This window comes from Giraffa tippelskirchi, chromosome 3, assembly GCF_054371585.1.
Source record: "Giraffa tippelskirchi isolate mGirTip1 chromosome 3, T2T-mGirTip1v1.2.pri, whole genome shotgun sequence".
Lineage (NCBI taxonomy): Eukaryota > Metazoa > Chordata > Mammalia > Artiodactyla > Giraffidae > Giraffa > Giraffa tippelskirchi.
In genome coordinates this window covers 96,677,695-96,691,605 of record NC_137277.1, presented here as the reverse complement: position 1 = coordinate 96,691,605, position 13,911 = coordinate 96,677,695, and the positions used below count along the sequence as shown (strand labels likewise).

The following is a 13,911-nucleotide window of genomic DNA, read 5'->3' as shown; positions in this document are numbered from 1 at the left end:
CGTGTCCTTGGGGGATTCTCTAGGCAAGATACTAGAGTGGGTTGCTGTGCCCTCCTCCAGGGGATCTTCCCAACCCAGGGATTGAATCCAGGTCTCCCACATTGCAGGTGGATTCTTTACCAACTGAGCCACCAGGGAAGCCCTGTGTTAGTTGCTCAGCTAACTCTTGGTATCCAACTCTTTGCAAACCCATGGACTATAGCCCACCATGCTCCTCTGTCCATGGGATTCTCCAGGCAAGAATACTGAAGTGGGTTGCCATTACCTTCTCTAGAGGATCTTCCCGACCCAGGGATCGAACCTGGATCTTCCACATTGCCACCCACCTGGAAATTGTTTCTTCATCTTAATATGTCACTTTATCTTTACTTTGTCCATTTTCCTAAAGTGTGTTTAAAAAGCCAGTGCCACCAAATACTTTGTGGAAAACAGAATTCCAAATCAAATATATTTGGAAAATACTCATTTTATATTTCTTTCTTAAATTCAGTGAACTCAATAGCAAAGACTCTAAGAAATCTAATAGTAAAGACAATTTCATAATTTATATAATCCAGTGTTTTTCAAGTTTACTTGTTTGTGGAAATTATTTTTGTTCTAACATTAATTATATCCCTTAATACTAATGCGCCTTAAAAGGAGTGAATATAGATGATGTTTTTAGACTTCTATACTTGTAAGAATGGTAAGTGCTACAGGGAAAAGGAAGCTGGCCAGATGAAACTCGAATGGGAAGATAGATAATTCAGTTTATAGTTTCTAAGATTGAGAAGTTAATGTGTATTTGAAAGTTTACAGGATTTAAGTATGGTGAGATGCTGTTTTGTTTATCTAATTCTGCACAACAAACCAACCCAAATTTAAATACTAGTCATTTAATTTGCTCATGATTCTGCAATCTGGACTGGGCACATATTGATGCCTGTTTAGCTGTTCTTGAGAGTTCTCATCTAGGGTTGGCTAGGAGCTGGGCTCAGCTAAGACTCTGGGGTGGCTGGGTTTTTTGCCTCGCTCCATATAGTCATGGGACCTCTCCTAATTGTATCTCTCGTGGGGTAGACAAACTTTTTACATGGCAGCTTATGGTTCCCAACAATGCAAAAGTGGAAGCTGCCAGGCTTCCTGCAGACATTGACTCAGAATTGGCACAATATTCTGCATTTTTCTGTTTAAAGCAAGTCACAGGCCTAGCTCAGCTTCAAGGTGAGATGACTACATAAGGATGTAAATACAGAGTAGCATTGTTGACAGGGGGCCACCATACAACAGATTACTACAGATGCCATACAGCAAAGGGAATAGAAAGTGGGTCCATTTGAGAAAAAGTTTTTAATTTCCTATATAGTTAAGTTTTCCCACACTAGAACTTTGAGTCAAGGGTTGTATTTGGTTTTCTATTACATTCCTGGGCTTCCCAGGTGGCGCTTCCCTGATAGCTCAGTTGGTAAAGAATCCGCCTGCAATGCAGGAGACACTGGTTCTATTCCTGGGTCAGGAAGATCCGCTGGAAAAGGGATAGGCTACCCACTCCAGTATTCTTGGGCTTCCCTTGTGGCTCATCTGGTAAAGAATCTGAATGCAATGTGGGAGACCTGGGTTTGATCCCTGGGTTGGGAAGATCCTCTGGAGTAGGAAATGACAACCCACTCCAGTATTGTTGCCTAGAGAATCCTGTGGACAGAGGAACCTGACAGGCTACAGATCACAGGATCACCAAGAGTCGTAGATGACTGAAGTGATTTAGCACACATTATATTCCTAGCTATTTGCACAGTGCGAAGTACTTAGGAAGAATTCAATAAACTTTTGTTTAATAAATGGATATATCTAAAGAGAAGAGCAGAGGCTTAACTACTGAAAACATAGAAATGATTCACAGATTGGGATATGTAGAAGACAGAATTAGCCAAAGGGACAGTTTCAATGGAAAGGATGGTGGATGATAGTATTCACTGTAAAAGTCAAGGAGAATTAAGGTAGAGAAAATCCTATAAGATTTTATTACTATTCCTTAAAGCAGCAAGTATCATTCCTATTCTGTTTTGCTTTGTTGGTTGGTTGAAGAGATTTCTCAAATTTGTAAATCTCTAATTTAACTAAATTTCTTGCTTTGGGCACTTTAAAGTGTAATGACCCCAGTGAATTCATATTATGATAATTAGACTGAAAGGGGAATAATGCTTTACAAGTAACTGAAACACTTTTGTAAAATGTTATAATTTTGTAAAATCTTTAATAATATGTATAAAAACTTGTAGGATCAGGAAATACAATAAACTGTAGAGTCACAATCAGCAGTGGAAATCATATCTAGGTTTTTTAAATTGTGATAAAATTTACCATTTTAACCCTTTTGAATGTTCAGTTCAGTGGCATTAAACACATTCACATTGTTGTGTAATCATTATCACTGTCTATCTCCAGAAATTTTTTGTCACCTAATTCTGAAATTCTGTAGCCATTAAACATGAACTCCCCATTTTCCCCTCTGCCCCTTACAATTCCTGGTAATACTATTTTACTTTCTTTCTCTATAAATGTAACTACTCTACATTCTTATATAAGTGGAATCATACAACAGTTTTCCCTTTGTATTTGGCTTATTTGACTTAGCATGATGTTTTCAAGGCTCACCCATGTTGAAGCATGATTCAGAATTCCATTCCTTTATAAGGCTGAATGGTATTCCATTGCATGTATATACCACCGTCTGTTTACCCATTATCCATTCACCTGTCCATAGATTGTTTCCACCTTTTACTTTTTGTGACTTTTTTCTTTTTTTTTTGCATGAGAATGGTAATTTTGAATTTTTCTTAGCTTGAAGTCTATTTGAATTCTCCATATTTCCTTTCCTAGTTCTGCTTATTCAAAAAATTTTCTGGAAAGATGCCCTGGAGAGAACAGTAAAAGACATATTACAACTGTAGATAGAAAGCAGGGCCATGCTTTTCTCATGGTTGGAGAAGGGCTTGAATAAGATGATGATGTTTGTGTGGAAACAGAGTTTTTATAAAAAGAAAGGGACATAGTTTTGCCACTTAGGTAGCTGTGTGATCTTGGATAACATACCAGATCTACCTGAACCTTGGTTTCTGCAACTGTAAATGTAGAAATATCTATCTCACAGGTTTGTTGCAGGAATTAAATGAAAGTACTTAGCTCATTAGAGGTTAATAAATTAATGAAGTTTCTGCACATTTTCCCCCTGACACCGTGGATTTTGGATTTCACTAATATAGATCAAATGCCTGGGATGATATAACTTAAAATGTGGATTTGTTGCATAATCTTTCAGGGGCTGAAGAAAATGTAGTGAAAAATGGGTAATCATCTTCTTCCAGAGCTGCTGATACTGAAGTCCAGAAAGAAACTAGCTAAGAAGTCACATGGTGCACATATTAAGATGCTATGGGAGGAGAAGATAAGCAACAAGTTCACATATGGACCCCATAGAGAAGCATAAGGCAGACAGCCTGATTGTAGGTATTGTATTGCAATTGAGCAGCTTTATCACCTGGGAAACTCAATTTTGCTAGACTCAGGGTGATTCCCAGCAGAAATTTATTTATTCAGTTATGGTTAATGATTCTTTTAAGCAACACTAGGTAGGTCAGTTAAAAACTAATAATAGGTACCACTTATTGAATGTTTACTATGTTCTAGACCTTGTGTTAAGTGCATTACCTGTGTCATCTCATATAATCCTCACAACCATTCTATGATGTATGTACCATCATGAATCCCATCTTATAGATGAAGAACTTGAGGTTTAAGTAATTTGTCCAAGATTATATACTAAAAAGTGGTGAAGTTGGAATTTGAACTCAAGCACTTTGTCTTAACTGAGCTTTTAACTACTACACAAAAATGAATTTTCCCCTTTTTATATCCTGATAACTATCATCCAGAGTTATTTGACTTAATACCAATTACATTTACCCAGAATTTATCTCAAATATTCTCAATTACTAAGTTATAAAAGGAATAATTAAGAAGGTTAAAATGAGAAAATAATCAGTATTTTGCTTAATGTTAATTTTTGACTCCCTACATTTCTACAAAGAGAAGCGCTATACATCAAAATAATTCAGGGGCAAAGATGTTGCATTTAAGCTTGAAGAGGATGTTATGAAATCACTGAATATTGTCTTTTTCAAGTAATATTTTTATTCTTAACTTTCCTTCTCTGGAAATTGTACCAGAGCAAAGGGACATTCTTTCATTACATTCATCTGATAAATATTTATTAAACATCTCCTGGATATTATGTATTCTCCATATTTTTTAATTATAAAGGTTTAGATTTGCAATATTAAGAAAGGAGTCTTGCCTTCATGGAGGTGATAGTCTGGTGGTGGGGATGGACAGACAAGTACTATAATGAAGTACAAGGTCCTGGGGGCAGAAGAGTTAGCCCCCAACATGGAGGTGGAGAAAAAAGCTAGAGGAAAGACAATCCAGTTGAAGCTGAGTTGCCTGAAAGTTTAAGGAGAAATTATTAAAAAGAAACAACAAACTAAAAACCAAGTGACAAATTTGGAAAAAGATGTACACTATATGTGATACAAAATATGTGATATTTTTAGTATGTATACCGCTTTTAAAAATCAAACTTCTTAGGCTAGGTTTTGAGAGAGGAAATTAACAAAGCACATTGTTAATGTCTTTGTGGAAGAATAAATAGAACAAGCAATTCTCAAAAGAATCACAAATGACCATAAAATAATAGAAATGACAAAAATGATATCTGTTTTTCAAATATCAACTTATTAAAAATGAAAAGCTTGATAATAGCCAGTGTTGATGAGGCAAGGGTAAGAGAAAGGGGCACTACCATTCTCTTATAGACACAGATTAAACAGTTTCATGTTTCTTAAAGGATCCTTTGCCAACATGTACTGGGAGCATTCATTTCTTCTGTAAGAAAAATTTACTACTAGTACTTCATTTGAAGGAAATAGATAATCAGAAGTCTGAGAAAAATTGTGTGTAGGAGTTATATTGCAGTATCATTTACATCAGCAAAATGATGGAAATCGTATTGGTTGATTGATGAGGTTTGTTTTTGTGACAGATTGATATCCTGCCATTAGCAATGGGTTGTAGAAGACTTTTTTTGTATGTGTAAGACTTTTCAAGATAGTAACAAAAAACATCTATAATGAATTCCTAAGTTAAAAAAGGCGTGTGTATATATATATATATATATATGTATATATATATATACACATATATATGTGTGTGTGTGTGTATATACATTCCTAATCTATATATTTTTAGAATATGTATATGCTTTTTTCAAAATACATATATATACTCACACACATATATGTATTCTGATTCTGTGGGTGCCTTTAAATATTGGAGGGACATACATTAAAATGTTTGCAGTGGTTCTCTCATTGTGTTAAAACTGCAGGTAAGTTTTTCTTCTTTGTGCTCTGTTTTCCATAATAAGCAGGTATATTTTAGCAATTAAGAAAAAGTAAATGGACCTAGTTTAAAATAATATCTTGGATTTATAAATTAAAATGATCATATAAGCTAATTTAGTGAGTGTCAGTTCAGTTATGTAATTAAGTGAATTATAATAATTTAAAAGTTTAATATAGCCTTTCCTAACTTCACTGATTTTTTTCTCCCTAATCTATACTTTTTTCCAAATAAAATGTCTTATAGACATTTATTAAGCAATGTCTTCATGTTAAGAGACATGGTCAGCTATGATTATCTTTCTCCCAGTACAGTTGTTCTTTATTGCTCATAAGAAAAAACAGTATAATTGTAGTTTATTCAGTTATCAAAGTTAAAGGTCTTAATTATAGTAAAACCACTTATAAACAAAATTTTTTAAAAATTTTGTTTTTAAAGTAAACACTAAATAATGTTACCAAGGATAAGCTCTCCATTCTAAAAATCATGTCTAAAAATAGGATAGAAAAGTCATTTGCTTCAGAAGGCTTAGGTGTTAATCTTTACTGAGGCAGAATCACTTGACTTAATGACCTCTTGTAATTGCTTATAATTTTTAATTTTATAGTCTTTAAGAAAGAATATTTTCTCCATTCTTTGTATTTAGAATAATGAAAAGTATATCCTAGAATAATGATTATAAAGTTACTGACTCAAATAGAGTCTCTAAATGTATCTCCTGTGTAGAGTCTGAAATGCATTAGTACTCACTGAGATTAGATAGTTAAGACCACAACTATTACATTGTTTCACTCATTAGTTCTATAAATTATTAGGTAAAAACTTTTACCATCAAAACTATGGTTTGAAAATTGTTCTTTAAAACTATTGCTTTCATGTTAAGGAATGATTTTTTTATTGGGTAGGAACTGACTAAAGTATCTCTTTTGGCATTTTTATGTCCTTTCTTTAGTCTTCTACTCACAACTAAGTGATAACGTATATTCACAATATTGTTGATGTAATTTAGTGGTTGGTTTCACTATTCAGGAAGGAATAGAGGGAAAATTATGAAAGCAAGCAGAGTACTATCACACATTATTGATTTTCTAGTAATTAAGATTTAGAGATCATCGTCTTTTAAAAGCAAAATCTTTACAGATGTTATAATGAATTTTTTATTTATGCTTCTCGGCACCAAAGCATTTTGCTATTTAAATCAGCACTTTAGTGGGCAAGTCAACTCTGCAGTAAGAACGGCAGGCTCTTGGCAAAATTGTGAAGTAAAACAAACACATTTCTGGACCTTTCACCTTTTCTTTTGGGACATTTCTTTTCAGATTCTTTATCTAGATTCTATTTGGCATGCTCTGCCCTGAGTACCCCCATATTCCCAGACTACTTAAAACTTTCTCATTTTTCAAAGAAAGTAGTGGATTCATAACACATACTCATCATCAAAATGAATTAGAAGTTCCATTTAAGTAACATAATTTCTTAATCCAGTAAAATATGGAATGACAGCTGGTCCTGAGAATTTCAGGCACTGTTGGGATTTTTCCTGTGTCTTAAATCCCAGTGTGTGAGCCTGCCCAGTCCATCTTGGTCTGTTTCCAAATCTACTCATGCAGAACCTTGCTTACTTGGTTTCCTTTTATACTATGGCAGGTGCTGTTTGTGTACTAAAAAGATCTGGAGTCAACAACGTAGAATCAATTTTCTTAAACTGGAATTTTAAAGAGGTGAGGGTCACATTAATATAGATACTAATAGGTATTAATTTTATTTCTGTGTGAATATACACTATATATACATGTGTGTGCATAGAGTCTATATAAAATATCTTTCACATTGTATTTTATTGTCTGCAATCAGATATTATACAGAGATGAGAATATAAACTTTTATTGTACATCAAGAGAATAAAAAGCACATTTATACATGTTTAGCCCAACAGTTTATTGCCTTAAAAAGAGAAAGTTTAGAATTTAATTTTGAAAACTAGAGACTGTATTCCTACAGATAAATAATTAATATTGTCATCAATAAAAATATTACTGAGCACTTATTATGCACTCAATTCTGTGGTTTTAAATAATCATAAAGTGTTTCCTGCTATAACTAAGTTTATAATCTAAATGAAAAGATAGCCTTTTATTCTTTGGTTCAGCAGATATTTATTGAATGTTTATATATATAATTAAAAATCCTTTCAGAAAAATGTTACATATGAACCTATTTGCAAAGCAGAAATAGAGACATAGGTATAGAGAATAAACATATGGATACCAATGGGGGAAAGAAGAGATGGGATGAATGGGAGATTGGGGTAGATATACACACACTACTATGTATAAAATAGATAACAAGAACCTACTGTATAGCACAGGGAACTCTACTCAGTGCTCTGTGGTGACCTAAATGGGAAGGAATTCCAAAAAACAGGGGATATGTATATATGTATAGCTGATTCACTCTGCTATACAGCAGAAACTAACACAACACTGTAAAGTACTATACTCCAATAAAAATTCTTAATAAAGAGTCTTAACAGGTAAGGATGGACAGTTCAAAAATATTGTTTTTATTTAGACCTTGTTGCAGCTGTGCCTTTCTCTGATATGGTGTTCAGCTACACTGTCTAACAGTTACATATGGACCACCTAAAGAGTTTTAACCATATTTGAATAAATCGTTTATTACAACATCCTCTTTCTCACCTATCAAAGAGCCGGCCTTCTGCTACAGCATACAGAGCATGGTCTGAAACACACTGTGCATCCTTAGGTTCCATATGCATCAGGACATAGGCAGTTAAAAGACTCCCATTCTTTTTCAAGTGCCTTGTAACAAATTTGATTTGTTAGAAGAATCTTTGAATTTTATCAATAAAAACTGAATAAAAATTTTTAAAAGAAAAAAATCCTTTCTCTGAGGAGTTTACAGGCTAAGGAGGAGAAAAAACACACACATGAATATTATGAAACAAGCCTCTGAGTGGTAAACTACATTAAATAGACTTTCAAATAAAACATTATGTATTTGGGAGGTCATGTGCATAAAAAGAAAGATGCCAATGTAAGGTAACATAGGCTAAATGCCAAATAAGTGAGGTTCATAATACGGAGCTTTAGAGGAAAGAGGAAAGAATAGTCATCTAGATATGGGTAACTGAAGAAAATTCCACTTATGAGGTAAGACTTAAATTCTCATTAAAAAAGCAAAAAAATACTTAGTAGAGCCTGTTGGCAGAACACTCTAGGATAAGGACTTAAAAACATATTGTTCCACTTACTGGATTTGCCTTTTCATAAATTAACATTTTTCAAAGATTTTAAAAGTTTTTTGTTGATACATAGAAATATAAGATCAAATTATTCAAATAGAATGTGTTCAGTTCAGTTCAGTACAGTTGCTCAGTCGTATCCGACTCTTTGCGACCCCATGAATCGCAGCACGCCAGGCCTCCCTGTCCATCACCAACTCCCGGAGTCCACCCAAACCCATGACCATCGAGTTGGTGATGCCATCCAACCATCTCATCCTCTGTCGTCCCCTTCTTCTCCTGTCCTCAATCTTTCCCAGCATCAGGGTCTTTTCCAGTGAGTCAGCTCTTCGCATCAGGTGGCCAAAGAATTGGAGTTTCAGTTTCAACATCAGTCCTTCCAATGAACACCCAGGACTGATCTCCTTTAGGATGGGCTGGTTGGATCTCCTTGCAGTCCAAGGGACTCTCAAGAGTCTTCTCCAACACCACAGTTCAAAAGCATCAATTCTTCGGTGCTCAGCTTTCTTTATAGTCCAGCTCTCACGTCCATACATGACCACTGGAAAAACCATAGCCTTGACTAGATGGACCTTTGTTGACAAAGTAATGTCTCTGCTTTTTAACATGCTGTCTAGATTGGTTATAACATTCCTTCCAAGGAGTAAGCATCTTTCAATTTCATGGCTGCAATCACCATCTGCAGTGATTTTGGAGCCCAGAAAAATAAAGTCTGCCACTGTTTCCACTGTTTCCCCATCTATTTACCATGAAGTGATGGGACAAGATACCATGATCTTAGTTTTCCAAATGTTGAGCTTTAAGCCAACTTTTTCACTCTCCACTTTCACTTTCATCAAGAGGCTCTTTAGTTCTTCACTTTCTGCCATAAGGGTGGTGACATCTGCATATCTGAGGTTATTGATATTTCTCCCGGCAATCTTGATTCCAGCTTGTGCTTCCTCCAGCCCAGCGTTTCTCATGATGTACTCTGCATATAAGTTAAATAAGCAGGGTGACAATATACAGCCTTGGCATACTCCTTTTCCTATTTGGAATGAATCTGTTATTCCATGTCCAGTTCTAACTATTGCTTCCTGACCTGCATACAGATTTCTCAAGAGGCAGGTCAGGTGGTCTGGTGTTCCCATCTCTTTCAGAATTTTCCATAGTTTATTGTGATCCACACAGTCAAAGGCTTTGGCATAGTCAATGCAGAAATAGATGTTTTTCTGGTACTCTCTTGCTTTTTCAATGATCCATCGGATGTTGGCAATTTGATCTCTGCTTCCTCTGCATTTTCTAAAGCCAGCTTGAACATCTGGAAGTTCATGGTTCACGTATTGCTGAAGCCTGGCTTGGAGAATTTTAAGCATTACTTTACTAGCATGTGAGATGAGTGCAATTGTACGGTAGTTTGAGCATTCTTTGGCATTGCCTTTCTTTGGGATTAGAATGAAAATTGACCTTTTCCAGTCTTGTGGCCACTGCTGAGTTTTCCAAATTTGCTGGCATATTGAGTGCAGCACTTTCATAGCATCATCTTTCAGGATTTGAAATAGCTCAACTGGAATTCCATTACTTCCACTAGCTTTGTTCGTAGTGATGCTTTCTAAGGCCCACTTGACTTCACATTCCAGGATGTCTGGCTCTAGGTGAGTGATCACACCATCGTGATTATCTGCGTCGTGAGGATCTTTTTTGTACAATTCTGTATATTCTTGCCACCTCTTCTTAATATCTTCTGCTTCTATTAGGTCCCTACCATTTCTGTCCTTTATTGATCCCATCTGCATAAATTGTTCCCTTAGTATCTCTAATTTTCTTGAAGAGATCTCTAGTCTTTCCCATTCTATTGTTTTCCTCTATTTGTAAGAATAATGAAATATTATACATTTTCCTGTGGGATTCAATTTTAAATGTCATTTCATTGTGGGAAAATATTCCTTGTATGCATTATGGTAGAATTTTCTTCCAGCATGTTGCACCCAAATTATTTAAATACAAGGTAATAAGTACTTTATGAGAATTAAACCTTAGAGCCAACATATAATCCATAGAGATATGAAACATTGATTTAAAGGGACCAAATGACTCCCAAATCTAAGAAAGTTTATTCAACTATTAACATTGGTAAGGAAAGACTATCCAGTCAGAAGGAGGAATAGTAAGCAGCTAAACATGGACAAAAGAAGATGAATAGGACAAATTCTGATAGTACCCATAAAATCCAGGGTAGGGAACTGTGTCCTTGACCTATCAAACACATCAAATGACCTATGGATATAGATGAGATGTCTTGAAACAATCAAACATTGTACTTTATAACTTAGTCATCTAGGTTTGATGCTATCCTCACTAAAACAGGACTTCCCTGGTAGCTCAGATGATAAAGAATCTGCCTGCGGTGCAGGAGGCCCCAGTTTGATCCCTGGGTCAGGAAGATTCCCTGGAGAATGGAATGACTACTGGCTCCAGTATTCTGGACTAGAGAATGCCATGGACTGTATAGATCATGGGATTGCAAAGAGTTGGACACGACTGAGCAACTTTCACTCACTCACTAAAACACTTTCTAATTACAATTTTTGCTTTCTGTGGTGATGTATTGGAGAGAGTTACTCCACATTTGTATACTTTAAAGTAATAAATCTTGGTAAACAAACAAAATTGTATTCCATAGGGTGAAAGTGCCAGTACCATGCTCTTTTGATTACTATAGCTTTATAGTATAGACTAAAGTCAGGGAATGTGGTTCCTCTAGCTCTGTTAGTCTTTCTCAAGATTGTTTTGGCTATTTGGGTCTTTTGTTTTGGATATTTGGGTCTTTTGTGTTTCCATACAAACTTTAAGATTATTTGTTGTCATTCTGTGAAAAATACCTTTAATATTTTGATAGGGATTGCATTGAATCTGTAGACTGCCTTGGGTATGACCATTTTAATAATATTAATTCTTCCTATCTAAGAATATGGTATATCTTTCCATGTGTTATTTCTTTTTCAATTTCTTTCACCAGTGTCTTTTAGTTTTCTGAGTACAAGTCTTTTACCTCCTTAGGTAGGTTTATTCCTGGTTATCTTATTCTTTTTGATATGATGGTAAATGGAGCTGTTTCCTTAACTTCTCTTTCTGATAGTTCATTGTTAGTATATTGAAATGCAACAGATTTTGGTATATTAATTTTGCATCCTTCAACTTTACTGAATTAACTGATGAGCTATAGAGCTTAATAGGCTAATTCTTGCATTCTACAACTATAGCACTAAAGAGAATAAAAATTCAACAGAACAAACATTGTGTGACATTTACTGGCATTTATCATACTTGCCTTATTGAATCATCTCTGAAACCTGTCTTCTATTTGCCATTAGAGTACCAGTTTTGAAACAACTATCCCAGAAAGGAAGATATGGATTTCATTCTTTCGCTAATTCCATAGATATTTTCACGTACATATTAAGTTCAGGACACTATATTAAGTGCAATATCAGTTCAGTTCAGTTCAGTCCCTCAGTCGTGTCCGACTCTTTGTGACCCCATGAACCGCAGCACACCAGGCTTCCTTGTCCATCACCAACTCCCTGAGTCCACCTAAACCCATGTCCATTGAGTTGGTGATACCATCCAGCCATCTCATCCTCTGTCATCCCCTTCTCCTCCTGCCCTCAATCTTTCCTAGCATCAGGGTCTTTTCCAATGAGTCAGCTCTTCGCATCAGGTGGCCAAAATATTGGAGTTTCAGCCTCAACATCAGTCCTTCCAATGCATATTCAGGACAGGTCTCCTTTAGGATGGACTGACTGGATCTCCTTGCAGTCCAAGGCACTCTCAAGAGTCTTCTCCAGCACCACAGTTCAAAAGCATCAATTCTTCGGCGCTCAGCTTTCTTTATAATCCAACTCTTACATCCGTACATGGCCACTGGAAAAACCGTAGCCTTGACTAGAAGGACCTTTGTTGGCAAAGTAATGTCTCTGGTTTTTAATATGCTATCTAGGTTGGTCCTAACTTTCCTTCCAAGGAGTAAGCGTCTTTCAATTTCATGGCTGCAATCACCATCTGCAGTGATTTTGGAACCCAGAAAAATAAAGTCTGCCACTGTTTCCACTGTTGCCCCATCTATTTACCATGAAGTGATGGGACAAGATACCATGATCTTAGTTTTGTAAATGTTGAGCTTTAAACTAACTTTTTCACTCTCTTCTTTCACTTTCATCAAGAGGCTCTTTAGTTCTTCTTCACTTTCTGCCATAAGGGTGGTGTCATCTGCATATCTGAGGTTATTGATATTTCTCCTGGCAATCTTGATTCCAGCTTGTGCTTCCTCCATTCCAGCATTTCTCATGATGTACTCTGCATATAAGTTAAATAAGCAGGGTGACAATATACAGCCTTGACATACTCCTTTTCCTATTTGGAACCAGTCTGTTGTTCCATGTCCAGTTGTAACTGTTGCTTGCTGACCTGCATACAGGTTTCTCAAGAGGCACGTCAGGTGGTCTGGTATTCCCATCTCTTTCAGAATTTTCCACAGTTTAGAGAAGCTCTATACAGTCAGCACAAACAAGACCGGGAGCTGACTGTGGATCAGACCATGAACTCCTTATTGCCAAATTCAGGCTGAAATTGCAGAAAGTGGAGAAAACCACTAGACCATTCAAGTATGACCTAAATCAAATCCCTTATAACTATACAGTAAAAGTGAGAAGTAGATTTAAAGGACTAGATCTGATAGACAGAATGCCTGATGAACTATGGATGGAGGTTTGTGACATTGTACAGGAGACAGGGATCAAGACCATCCCCAAGAAAAAGAAATGCAAAAAAGCAAAATGGCTGTTTGAGTAGGCCTTACAAATAGCTGTGAAAAGATGGGAAGTGAAAAGCAAAGGAGAAAAGGAAAGATATACCCATTTGAATGCAGAGTTCCAAAGAATAGCTAGGAGAGATAAGAAAGCCTTCCTCAGTGATCAATGCAAAGAAATAGAGGAAAACAACAGAATGGGAAAGACTAGAGATCTTTTCAAGAAAATTAGAGATACCAAGGGAACATTTCATGCAAAGATAGGCTCGATAAATGGCAGAAATGGTATGGACCTAACAGAAGCAGAAGATATTAAGAAGAGGTGGCAAGAATACACAGAAGAATTGTACAAAAAGTTCTTCATGACCCAGACAATCACAATGGTGTGATCACTCACCTAGAGCCAGACATCCTGGAATGTGAA

General features: G+C 35.9%; 1 protein-coding gene across 2 annotated transcripts in view; it reads left to right on the top strand.

Moving 5' to 3' along the window:
- Nucleotides 1-13,911, top strand: part of SLC4A10 (solute carrier family 4 member 10) — a 450,611-nt gene that overhangs the window by 200,349 nt on the left and 236,351 nt on the right. The window contains exons 5-6 of one of the 2 annotated variants that reach the window (XM_081581598.1): nt 3,345-3,486; nt 7,084-7,157. The exons of the other annotated variant lie outside the window; for it this stretch is intronic. The gene's annotated coding sequence lies outside the window, so the exon portion shown is untranslated. The remainder of the gene's footprint in view (nt 1-3,344; nt 3,487-7,083; nt 7,158-13,911) is intronic. 2 annotated transcript variants of the gene reach the window in all.